The sequence below is a fragment of the Bacillus rossius genome, chromosome 18 (genome assembly GCF_032445375.1).
Source record: "Bacillus rossius redtenbacheri isolate Brsri chromosome 18, Brsri_v3, whole genome shotgun sequence".
NCBI classification, from domain to species: Eukaryota; Metazoa; Arthropoda; class Insecta; order Phasmatodea; family Bacillidae; genus Bacillus; species Bacillus rossius.
In genome coordinates, this window is record NC_086345.1 from 14,766,384 (window position 1) to 14,778,757 (window position 12,374).

At 35.5% G+C, this 12,374-nt stretch overlaps 1 protein-coding gene across 1 annotated transcript in view; it reads left to right on the forward strand.

The window, feature by feature from the left end:
• The first annotated feature begins 977 nt into the window (after positions 1 to 977).
• LOC134541130 (protein decapentaplegic) overlaps positions 978 to 12,374 on the forward strand; it is an 88,859-nt gene continuing 77,462 nt past the window's right edge. The window contains exon 1 of the mRNA XM_063384318.1: positions 978 to 1,074. The gene's annotated coding sequence lies outside the window, so the exon portion shown is untranslated. The remainder of the gene's footprint in view (positions 1,075 to 12,374) is intronic.

Below are 12,374 nucleotides of genomic sequence, written 5' to 3' on the forward strand. Positions count from 1 at the left end.
TACGCTTCTGAAAAACGTAGAGTAAATCCTATCCACTCGCGACTTCTATACAGTATATATATATATTCAAAGGTCACACCCATTCCGTCCCGTCAATCACGTGACCTGCTGCGCCAATCAGATTGCCCGGAAATTTTTTCCATGCGTCCTGTCCGTCAAAATCCTTACCAAGGTCTAACTTTTCGACGGGAAGCCTTATTTTCACAGACGAGAGCTAGCCAAACGCCCGATCGTGCATCTTCGGTTTTTTTTTTTTTTTTTTTTTTTGGTTCATTGTAAATAAATATGGCGGTGTTGATAAAAGGAAAGACCATAAACAAGTTAACGGTATTTATTTGTACGCCGTTCGCCGTGTGTCCGTGAATGTTTATTTTGGACAACTCATGATAACTAATGGTCAATTAGGTTAGGTTAGCATCGTTATAAATACTTTAAAAAACATTTTGGACGGTTGATTTGGTTAGGATAGCTACATTAAAGATACATACTGTGAAATCAATGTAAACGGTTTCCTAGCCCTGGATAAGCTACATATTTAAAAAGTTATTTGCTAAGCAACCACAAAATGATTTTAACAGTATTTTTAATGTAGCTATATACTTACCCTAATACAACCAACTATCCACAATGTTTTTTAAAGTGTTTTTAATGTAGCTAACCTATCCTTATCGACCGCAAAATTTAATGCCACACCGGTTTATACAATGATATAGAACTGGGGGGGGGGGAGGGGGGGGGGGGAAGCGAGCGTGAACTTCGGGGAACTTCGGGTGTGGCTCTCTCGTCTGTGAAGTGATGGTCGGGGCCTAGTGTAACCGAGCCTTGCAGCGACGACCTCGGCATGAGGAGGGGATAGAAACTATTCCCCGCGAATAGCAGGGTGGTTGTTGAGGGGGGGGGGGGGGGGGGGGGGGCGGGCGGCGGCAAGAGTGTTCACGCATTCCGGAGCGACACATTTTTTTCCCTGTTTGTCGCCTCGCACTTACGTCCTACTCCAGGGACAAGGCCTTTCCTAGAAGACCGTCACTTGACCTTCCAGTTCGATACCCGTCTGAACCGACGACATTTTACAAGGTGAGTCAGTATTCGACCGACCGACCAACCCATCGGTTGCAGTATTATCACGAAAAAAAAAAAAAATTAGTTTGTAACAAGACTTTATATAAAATATGTACATAAAACCTATGCTTCCGGTTAAAGTCTTAACTAGACCAAAAAAATTTACAACCGTTACAAAACTTGTCGCTGCCGTAAAATTATTTCTTTGAAATGATTGACGTTAAGAACAGATCAGAAAGGAATAAAAAAGTTTGGAAAATAAAGGTGTTGCCCCGATTCATTTTAATGAAATTATTTTACGACAGTTTAAGTTTTTTTTTGTTAATCAAATGTCATACAGACGCGCAGTATTCCATTTTAAATACGTTCCATATCATTTGCAAAAAAAAAGAATTGTTTACTCAATACTTCAAAGTAGTGAAATACGTCTTGTGAAGCACTTTAGACAATAAGTGGTGTAAATGTTATAACATATTTACGCAGTAAGTCAAGTAAATTTCTGCAATAAAATAGGCTAATGATCTTTCTTGTGCAATGAAAGTGGTGCTTCTGTGGAAGATTTTTTTTTCCACTAAAATACGCGGGCTATTCTATCTTCAACGTAACGAATATATTTATTTAATTAGGAAACTTTTTTTTTTCAGCCACAAGCACACAAAACTGAACCTTATTTCAAAATATCTACCGCAAATGTTTGAGAGCCTACTATGATAAAAAAAATGAGCGCGTTTAACTCGGAATATGTGATAGAAGTGAAACAAACTTCTTTAGCAATTCAAACTTCGACCCGTAGTAAGTATATCGCAACGGGTAAAACAGTAGAGAGAAAGAGAGACTATTTTTTTTTTTAAACCTATTAGTATTAATAGGATTCAAACAAAGTATTTAATAATTCGCAATGAAAACATTATAACCAAAATATCAGTTGAATTTTTTAAATTTATTTCTTCGATATTTATACTAATGTTCATATTGTAGCTTTATGGTAACTAAAATATGAAACGTAGTTAAGCAAACCTTTCACATGTTGTTTAAAATATTTTTAACGTAACTAACATAAGCTAACTGAACGTTTAACAAATCTATAGTATTTTTAATGTCACTAACCTAACCAAATCATGAAACAATTTATTATTGCTAAACCACTTAAAATATTGAAATGCAATTTTACACAGTGCTTAGAAGCAAGACAAGACAGCGCGGTTTTTTTTTCTTTTTGTATTTACTAGAAATTTGATTAAAATAAATATTAATTAATAAACATTAATTAACATAATTATTAGAGACTTCAAAATAACTGCTCAGGATATCAATTATTGATAATTCAATATTGATTAATTGAAAAATAAATATTACTCACTTTTTCTCTCTTTATATCTATTTGGCCAAATATCTATTCTCTGCCCTTTTTGAGTCAGAAAAGTGTCCCAAAAAATTTTTTTTGCTAAAAAGTTGCATTAAAATTCGGCCTTGGACTTCGTGCCCGAAGACCACTCCCGTAAGTGTTGGATGGTGACTTCAAACAGAATTGTTGTCAGCACAGAGAACAACCATAGGCAATACGTAGTATGTATCAATATAACTCATCCCAAATTTGAGTGTTCTCAAAAGTGCCACAAATGGTACCCATTTGTCAACAACCACTTGCAAAGCATCGTGCGATTTTTGGGTAAGGCCCTGTAACTCTTGTGAAATGTTCGCTTCCAACTACTTCAAATATGTTATGCCAAATGAAGTTGGAGGGTTATTACGTCACTAGCGCGGCCTTGTTTATTGGCAAGTTGGATGGCTTGAGTTGCGATCAAATATTTTGCGCATAGGACGGTGACTAAAATAATTTTGGATGTTGGACGCGATCGGTGAATCAAAATCGTGCCTAGCGAAAAACGGAACTGCAATCGGTTCAATTTAAAATGGCGAAAAGCACACAGCTGATTAAAGAGTTAAAAAAAAATTAAGTAACTAAAATGTTAATAACGAATGTCGTATGCGAAAACATTATATGCGTAAAAATGAAATTATGTTTCTATAACTTAAAAAAATATAATTTATTTCATAATGCAAATAATATTATTGCAATTAAAATTTATTAATGTTAAAAAGATTGTAAACGCAAACACCAAACAAGTTTTAAAACAACCGTCCAGTATGCGATGCCTTATTTAATTTCAATTTGAGAAAAAAATTGAGAAGTTAGAGATTTCTCAGACCAAAAAAAAAAAAAAAAAAACCTTGACAGCGTGTCATGCTTTAAAACATATTTGAGGTTGCTTGTCCAGATTTATTTGATGAAGAAAATTGGGAGCCATTTTCCATCCAATACTTCCTTTCCAAATTTATTGTCAAATATATTTGGAAAAAATATCTGACATTGTGACTGGGACTTTACTCACATTGAAGTTTACGAAGAAGAATACGTTAGCCAATAGTAGCTACTCTTTTTTTTTATATAGGAATGTCGATTCCTAGGCAAGTTACATGACAGAGTTTATAAATATATGTGTAACATCTTAGCTCTCGGTATAAGACATTTTTTATGAGTAATTTCGTGAACTGAACGAAAATGTGAACCCACGGAGATGACATCTGTGGCGAATGGCGAGAACTAAAGTTCGCAAAGCCAAAGGGGAACTTTATAGTTTTAACATTTTAATGAATATTTAAAAAAAGAAGTGCAGTATTTTTTTTTAATAAAATTCCTTGTTGAAAATCATGGTCAAAGCCGGGTTTCTTGTACACATTCGAGTATATTGAGCTTTATCGGAGCAGTTTCATTCTGCAAATATGTAGAAAGATTCGATAGTCAACTTAGCTGTTTTTCCGGAATCGAATTCTAGCGGCGGGTGCGGAAACTACGTGCGATTCGCGTCCAGAAAAAAAGTTGCTGAAAACAGAAATTTTTTCTTTATCACGCTCTGGATTATTTTTAAAAATTACACGTTAAATTTCGTGTCAACAGAGATTCGTACCATAAGCGTATGTGCAACATGTGAACACGTAAATATATGCTCGTTACCAATTTTAAGGAGCCCGCCTCTTCAGGAGTGTATGTGTGTTAGTGAGGCGGGATGATAAGAGCGACGCTCGCCGGTGCTTTTAGCGCTGTATCGCCTCTAAGCGCAAGGCTCTGAACTGGCGCGCAGTCTTCTCGTTAGCACAGGATAACTGTGAAATTTGAGCGGTGACCGTAACATTACACTGCGGAGTACTGAAGTTAAAGGTGTGATGCAAGTACCTCAAGTGCTTCCAAGAATCTGTACCGGTTGTTTTACGCCTAAAAATTGCTCTGAAAACTCGCGTTTTAGCTGTTTTAACTCTTCTAAAAATACATTTTAACAACTTAATCCAAAAATCAAAAAGTACTTTTTCGGCCACCAGCGAACTCTTCAATGCTTTTTCGTAAGCTGACCCCACTCGGATATCTTGAGTAGTTATCAAATCGCGTTGTTTTTCCTGAAGCTCTGCGCACCTTATGTGTGCCCGGGCAGTACAGAAAAAAGACATTTTTTTTTTTAACGAGAGATATGTTTTTTTTTTTTTTTTTTTTTTTTTCCTTTTCAATTTCGTGCTTTCTAGTTTTTCTACCCGCGTAATGAGCGCGACGAAGGCGGTGTCAGGGAATTAACGGGTTCCGTAGTTTCGGAACGAGATATTCTCCACCGGGCCTGAGGGCTCGCGACGGAAAAAAAAAAAGTAATTTATCTTCCGGAACCATTACACGAAATTCCCTTCCTCCCCCCCCCCCTCCCCCCCCATCAAAGCCTTCTCTCCACCAAAGCACGTATTTTGCCCTTCAACCGGATTAATTGAAATATGTGACAAAAAGAGAGATAGCCTTCTGGCGACAGCCCGCATGTTTACAGTCACTTAGAAAGTCAAATTACTCCGAGCATCCGACGGTTAAAAAAAAAAAAAAAAAAATTGGTTGTCTGTAAAGTCGGTTTACGGACGATAGTTTAACGTGACAACGTCATAACAAAACATTGATGAAATAATTGCATACTTTTTATGAATAAAATTGAATCATTTTTATTGAATTATCACTATTTTGTATGGATACAAAGGAGTGAAATGAAATCTACAATTTAATTGATAAATTTACTTTTATTTACACTCATTAATTCAAATATGTTTATTACTTTAACGAAGACATAATTTTAACTATAACTTTTATACATGTTTGCTATTTAACTTCTTACAATCTGTGTTATTCTGTTAAGGATAGGACGATGATAGGAAATGTAGGAAACGAATGGGAGTGTTTCAAATTTAATGTGCCTCGAAAAAGTAAAATCTATGGTTGTTCCAATCGAATGGAAGAGAGATAGATGCGGCGAAAGCGTACTATTAGCGTAACGGGACACAGCGTAACGGGACAATGTGAGTTATGGGACACTTATTCGTGCCTGCAGCCGGCGTTCATCGATTTATTAGACGTTGTCACGTCAAAAAGTGTTGTGTAAGGACGAAAAAAAAAAGGGAAGAAGGGGGTGGGGTGTTTCTAGGAAACAGGTGCCTTAAATGGCGAGAGAAGTATTCTATTGCGGAAAAGAAGGGTTTAGGCGAAGAATAAGAGAAGGTTGGTGGGGAGGGAGGTTGTAAAGACGCGAGGTGTTTTTTTTTTAGATAGGTTATTCCAATTCGTGGTTGCTAAGCGCGGGGCCGACCATAATTTAGTTGAGTTCGCCGTCGTTGTATGATAACGGACGTGGTCTCCAGGAGTCGATATGTGCTCCGAGTGGCAAAACAAAGAACGGAGACCTAAGATGTACATCAAGCTCTCTCCCTGCCCGAACACGCCCGAATATTCACCTTCGGACAACCTCGGGATTTGTTTTATTTTTGCGCGGAAAAAATGAAATCAAATATCAAAAGTGGTCGGTTAGGTTAGCTACGTTAAAACGCTTTAAAACACTATGGACGGTTAGTTAGGTTAGTATAGCTACATTAAAATAAACAGATAAATATAATACGAAATATGCGAACACCCAACTCAGGGATGGACGTGCAGTGCTTAAGATAAAACTAAAATTATAACTATAAATATTATTTTTATTATTGTTTATTTTTTTTAAGTTTTTTTTAAATTATTATTTTAGAAATATATATTTTTTATGACTATTACTTAGTATCTAGGACTTATTACTAATTTACAAATCTCTAACATATACTACTATACTACTAGTTAAATATAGAGGAACTGTCGGTGTATAAAGTTACAGGTGAATTAAGTCAAGACCTATTTGCATTTTGGTAGATAAATATAAATATATATAAATGAACCCGAGGTTGACCGAAGGTGAATGAATATTCGGGCGTGTTCGGGCAGGGACAGAACTTGATGTACATCTTAGTGCTGACTGGCGGCGGAGTGAGTGGTCAGTGCAACCACTCACCACCAGGGGCGCTTGCGTCCCTGGTCACTAAATCCAGTACTGGAAAACTGGAAAAGCGGACCACGAGTCCAAGTGCCCAACCCCCGCATGGTAGACTCTTTTCTACTCTGTCCAACACTTCATCCAGACCATCCTCTGTCTCCTGTAAACTCCTACATGTAATGCATGCCAATTTGCATCCCGCATGAATGTGCCCAGGGTTTTCCCTGTGTCTATGCAGGGTTTCACCTGGGCCCAACCTATCTCTAGTTATAGTCTAGATTTAAGAGTGAGGGGAGTTAGTCATGGCGCCAATCGCTGCCATGGCTGGCCAATCCCCTCCTAGCACATGATGCATGCGACCCTCTCCCTGCATGGCTAATCCCAGCATGACTAGGCGTATAGGCTTTGGCCTGAGACGCACCTAGGTCACTCCCTAACCCGGACCCCTCCAAAATACACTTAGTTTTAGTTAGGTTAGGCAAAAAAAAATGTACATCTTAGGCTTCCCAAACAAGAACCCGCGGCGGCTCTCGAGCAGCTGGCCAGCAGAGTTCCACAGCGGAGGAGGTTACACTGGACGCCTCTCGACCTCCGCATCAGACTCGTGCACACTAGACACCGGACCGACCTTGCGCTAACACCACGGGCCCCCCCGACATTCTACTACGGGTCCTGGATCCAGGATCAAACACGGGCCCTATTTTATACAGTCGCGTGCTACGTTATAACTGCGTGGTTATTTCTTAACCATACTCTTTTATGAATGTAATTTAACCTGAAAATACAGGTACCTATCATGTGTACACCTTCCCAGTGCATATTTGCATTAAAACCGAAACATTTCAAGAAATCGGAAAGGGTAGAGTAGACTGGGTACAGTTGTGACAATTTTGGTTTGTTCGCCAGTAATACTGTTAATTTATCAGTTAGCTGGGGGGAAAAAAAGTAACATGAATTGTAATTTGTTTATTTGTCTACGTAAAAAAAAATTAATATATTGTCCTTAAATACGCTGTATTAGCCATAGGAAGAAATTTAAAAAAAAGGAAAGTGTCACAACCGACCACACCCCAAGGACGGTTGTGACAGTGGTTGGGGTCGGTAGTGACAGGCATAAACATACAGCAAAATGGTTTATACTTAGTTACTTTTATTGTTAGAAATATGTGCCATAACAAAACATTAACTTCTTCTAAACAAAGTTAACATTCATATAGCAAGTGAACTAAAAACTGACATCACTTTTGTTCTTATAATTAATAAGGCACTGTAACAACTAATATTTTAACAGTCTTCTTAGAATCAGTCAGAACGTTAACTAAACTTAAATTTACTGTAGGTGACCGTAAAAAGTTCTACTAATATTTAAATAATAATTATAGTTTAAAATAATAATAAAATAAAATAATAAAAGTTTCTATACCGAAATCTAGTCAGGTTCATCATCACAGTTGCGACAAATGTAATGGTGACTATTACCTGCGCACTCTACGTGGGACCAGAGTCCACGAGTTACTTGACACTTGATCCATTTTTCGACAGCCCTACTTTCAGAATGTGCGCCTACACAAACTAGACAGAAATAGTCTTCTTCATCGGATGGCGATTGTGAAGTCTTTCTTTTCTTGGCATTGGTTTTTTTCCTTTTCCTTTCCCTTCGTTATTTCGTTTTAGTTCAGTTAGAATTTTCTTTACCTGCTTAGCCTTCAAACATTTCTTTTTTTCTTCATTTTCTGGGCATCTAAAATAAAAAAATACGAAAAAATATATGTCACAACCGTACCTACATAATTTGTCACAACCGTACCCAACGCACAATTTCGAAAACATAAAATCGCCATGAATCAACGGATAGACCATCTCGGGATTGGCGGATGGGTAGTACCATCTTCGGCCAATGAAGATGGGAAACAAAAAACAGTATCAAATAATATAAAAAAATAATAATTTTTTCAAGTCCTCGTTTAATATATATATAGATTTTTTAATTAATTTAATAGACAAATTTTTATGTCAGTACAAGCCTGAAATCATGTTTTTTTTTTTCTTTCTTTAAATTAACCGTTCATATGTAGCCTTCGTCTTCGAATACTGTTGTAGTATATCATGTTCATAAATCAATTAAAAAATTAGGATTTTTTTTAAACCTTGAAGAAGAAAAATGGGTTCGTGATGTGGCATGAACTATATGAAATGCACACATTTGTTAAAAATGACTCGCGCGCCACCTGTTGTTGATACCACACACGAACTTGAATGCCGCTGTTTGTATTTGATTCGGTTCGTTTCAGTTCTGTCGATGCGTGCGCACTCGTAATCCGAAAACCACGCGGAACTGCTGCTGAACTATGTGAAACGACGCGCATTTTCTTGAAGCGATTCTCTGGCCACCTACCGTCAAATGGTTGTACTAGTTCAGAAACCATTTCGGTAGTCCTGTAGTCTCGCAGCTTCATAGCCGCCGAGTCCCGTAGCCAAATAGCAGTTAAGCCTAAGACATCTGGAGCCCAAATCACCAAAAGGCCATAACCGGCTAATTAGGGGTGAGCGGCCCCCCACGCACATTCTTTCCGAATTTTGGTTAAAAGTTGCGTCTGACGGGTTACCAAATCACCCAAAATTTCAACCATGTAGTTGCACTAGGACCAAAGATAAAAAATACCACTAGTATTTTTGGTTAATTTTTTTTTTCTCAGGATCTACTGAACCGAGTTTTATGAAAAATATAAATGTAAATATATTCAAGGCGATTCACAGAAAAGATCAAGAATCTAATCCCACGAACGTAACCACCCGAAAAAAAAATTGTTTTAGTTTTCATGATATTTTTTCGGTCACTCGCTCACGAGATACAATTACCAGTTTTTGTTTTTTAATTAGACAATCTTACTTCTTTCTACAAACTAATAATTTTTCCAAGTCGATCGAAGAGGTGGAGCATAGTTAAACAAAAATTAAAATACAATTTTTTTGCACATTCTTTTTGTTTTGGATGGCATGACAGCTACAAAAAATTTTCCGTACAGTTATTATCGAGAGCAGTAGACTTGCCTGTCAGTTTTAACGAAAACTTTACCACAAAAGCAAAAAGCTTTACGCAAAGCTTTTCTATGACAATTGAATAAGTTGCGTTTCGTGACAAAAATCCGTTGGTCAGTTGAATCTGTTGATGGTATAATCAAACAGGAATATAAACTCCTTGATAAAAAAATTAGGTAATAAAATGCTTCCAAAAGTAAGTAGTTACTTTAGAATTGCATCATTTCTGCACAATAAGTTTTGAAAGCGTTTAACATCAGATGCAGAATGTGCAGATAAAGTCTTAGAGAGAATTAAAATTCAAAACAGTGTCGAAAATACGTCAGCGATTGAGGTCGAAGAGAAAGGATGGCTTCGTAAGAAAAGACCTTTTCAAAGTATTTCACCGGAGGATCTGCTAGATTTTCCGGAAATGACCGTGAGAGAGCTAAAAATTCTGTGCACCGGGTCATGCCAGTTTTCACAATCTTTCAGAAATGATTGACGAAGCTGGGAACGTAAATATACAATTCGTCAAAGATAAATCGAACGTTTTGACACCATATACAGGATGGTTTATCGCTGCTTCGTTGAATATATCCCTCACAGTATTGGCACAAAAGGAATCACAAGATATTATTGTGAATGCTCCAATGGGAAGAGGACTGTCGGTTTCTGTTCTCACATAGCTGCAGTCATATATTACCTGGAACATGGAAGATATTTGCCCAAGATTTTACGACCAGCTGCGATTCTGAGTATATTGTTCGCAAAGAAGAATTCAACTGCCATCATCAATGATGTAGCGACGATGATTAAGGGATGCAGTGAAAATCTTCATCGGCCAGTAATGTAAATGACAGCACAAAAAATTGATTGAATATGTAATTATATTGTAAGAAAACTTAATCAAATTTAAAAAAAGGTGCAAAAATTGTTTTAAATTTTTTTTAACTATGCTCCACCTCTTCGATTGACTTGGAAAAATTATGTGTTGTAGAAAGAAGTCCGATTGTCTAATAGAAAAAATAATATATATCATAAAAATTCAGAAGTTAGTTAATACAAAAAAGCAAATCTACCAATATAACTTTTGGGCGTACAAACATTTGTACATAAAAGATAAAAATACCAAAGATTTTTAAAATAAAAATATAAAATTCCAAGATATAAATATATTTAAAAAATGAAAACAAATTTTTTCGAACGGGCATAGGTACAAAATTCATAATATAAAAATGATTCCCAGTGACGCAAACTTAGGATTCCGAAAAAGGGTAAAATTTTCACCGTTTTTCGTATATGGAGCTAAAACTTTTGAGATATACACCTTTTGAATAAGAATAAGCATATTTATTTGTAAGGTTCCTAAGGCACCCATTAAATAATTATAAATTTAACAAACATTTTAATTTAATAATTATGACGCGTTCCACTTATGTAGTTTTAGCCTATTTCAAATGGTACTCTAGTGTTACACTTCCATTTTCTATTTTATACTCATGTCTATGGAATAGGGTAATATTTGTGATACGTGGTATGCTTGTCTCTCAAGTATACACATATCTTTGGTGTCACAGTGTCAGGGTGAGTCAGTGATGAACGTAATTATTATACATAGGATTAATAAATATGAACACGTGTATAAAATTCATTGTTTGATTTAGTAAAATAATTGAGATACAATTTAATTAATAATGAAAATAAATGAATATTCCAAATGTTCATTATATTTTTCTTATTATGATATGTCAGTGAACGACTGCTACGCTACTTTGTCCACCTCTACTTCTCCTTGTGGGTACGTCATTTCTTGCTTCATGGCTTTTACGCTCCGAATAAAAAATAAAAAATAGAACATTGTAATTATGCATACAAATAATTAATAAAAATAAAATAATAAAGGACTGGTGTGATGGTATGATATTATAAATACGGTTGGTGAAATTTAAATTATATCAAATTAAAAAAAAAATTGAGTATACAATATTAAATATTAATATAAATCCGTGTATAAAGTTAATTATTTAATAGTTAAATAATCAAGATAAATTTTAATCATTAATTAAAATCAATAAACACACTCAATTTAAATACTAATGTAATAATTTATATCTTTTATGCAAATAAATAATACTTACGGGAACATAACCTCACTTAAGTATATAAATACACTTGAAAAAATTTATAAACACAATTTATATCACTAATATTCACAATGATTAGTTGTTAATTAATTATATGGACCAGTATTCAATATCATTTACTAAAAAAGGTATATGATTTCAAAGCACACACACACATATATATATATATATATATATATGTGTGTGTGTGTGTTTTTATTTGTATGAAGCATTTTTTAATCTTATCAATTTTTCTTTAATATACACTTTCATTTGACTTGCAACTCTGATCGTGAGTCACATACAATTGGTCGTGTGAAGATAAATTGCAAAATAAAATACGTATTTCATATTTAATTGCATACAAATATGATAACAATAAAGGAAAGACCGTTCATCTACCTTATGACATTCATCATTCAAACACAGAACGGCATAAGGGAAGATTAATGGGCATACATATGTAAAAATTATGGTAAAACACATAATCATTCACACAAAGAATTATACAAATTAACTAACACACAGAATCATAACATTTAAGATACGTAACACCCCGATGTGGAGGAAAATGGCTTACCCAACACCAAGATGTAGTCAAAAAATTATCTTTGCGCCACGGAATTGGCAGCAATGCTAGGAGGAACAGGTTAGCAAAGAGCACTGAACATTATGTAGCCTACAGCTGTACGCGATCATTGTCAGTGATGAGCGTAACTATATAAAGGATCTTTTTTTTTTAATAAATAAAAATTTAGTTTTCCCAAAGTCCTGAAAACCGAGGTATATTAAT